Source organism: Sander vitreus, chromosome 6, assembly GCF_031162955.1.
Source record: "Sander vitreus isolate 19-12246 chromosome 6, sanVit1, whole genome shotgun sequence".
NCBI classification, from domain to species: Eukaryota; Metazoa; Chordata; class Actinopteri; order Perciformes; family Percidae; genus Sander; species Sander vitreus.
Genome location: NC_135860.1, coordinates 2,197,332 through 2,198,662, shown reverse-complemented (window position 1 = coordinate 2,198,662; position 1,331 = coordinate 2,197,332).

The following is a 1,331-nucleotide window of genomic DNA, read 5'->3' as shown; positions in this document are numbered from 1 at the left end:
CAATCCCCGGTTTCGGTGACCTGTCCCCGGAAATGTCCCCGGTTTTCACTGTGACTGACAGACCCGAAATTGGAATGAAAGAAAGAAAACATTGACCAAACTTCTACTCGCGCTGAACCGTGGTAAAGTTGGTTTTATATTGGACATTGGATATTCGACATTGGAAAATTATGCGGCTTGCCATTTTGACCTATTCATGTCAAAATACTTCTGATGAACTCAGCTAACTCCCCTACACATAACACAAAGCTTCTTTTCTCAAAAAAACATCCTTTGATTTTTTTCAAATATTTTTTTTATTATTTGTATTATTTTATTTTATCTTTATAGACCCAATTTGACTCATGTAGAAGGTGGTTCCAAGATCTCTGCACTCCAGCAACCGGAATGGTACATGTTCCAGAAGAATTGTTTCAATGTACACTGTGTGAAAAACAATAAATAACTAGAACTGCAAGCAGTTATGACAGGGTCGTGAGTAGCCCCCGACGACCCGGGGAGCGCACAGAAGTGGGACCCAAAGCGTAATGGTGAGGAGGCAAACGTCAGTAAATATCGACATGTGTGCGCCGCAAGATCTGCGGTACGTTGCCGTTGCAAAGGGCCGAATCTTCTCAAAATGTGTGGGGGACCCCCAGAGGGTCATGGCAAACTAGGATCTAAAGTTTTGTGTTGGTAGCATTTATTTTGGTTGAGATATGTCAAAGTTGGTGTTTTCATAGTTACCTACACACATTTGTTTGTGCGTAATTTGCGCAATTTTTGTCTAATAAAAATTCTATAAAATTAAAGGATGGGTTTTTGAGAAAAGAAGCTTTGTGTTATGTGTAGGGGGGTTAGCTGAGTTCACCAACAGTGGTTTGACATGAATCGGTCAAAAGGTCAGGCTGCATTATAGATTTATAGCATTTCCTTTACATTAAAAAATATTTTAAGAATCAAAGGATGTTTTTACGTAAATACAAGCTGGACAATTGACGTCCTATTAACTTACATTGTAGCTTGTTTCGCATTTCCCTCTGAGGTGCAGTGGAGTACAAGTATGAAGTAGCAGCAGGGGCGATTCTAGGATCAGACCTTTAGGGGGGCTCAGCCCCTAATGAGAATGTGACATGGATACAGTGCATGCAAAAGTGTTAATCTGCACAACCACCTCAACCAGAATCTAAGCTTTCCAATGATATTAGCGCCAGTTGCTGTGACAAATGGTTTGCGAGAAAATTAACATTGAACTTATATATGTTATCATATTTGGGCCAAAATTATAATGTATTCTCATGTAAACTATTTATGTCAGCACAGATATTTTTGTAAATTGCTTAGCCAGTGTA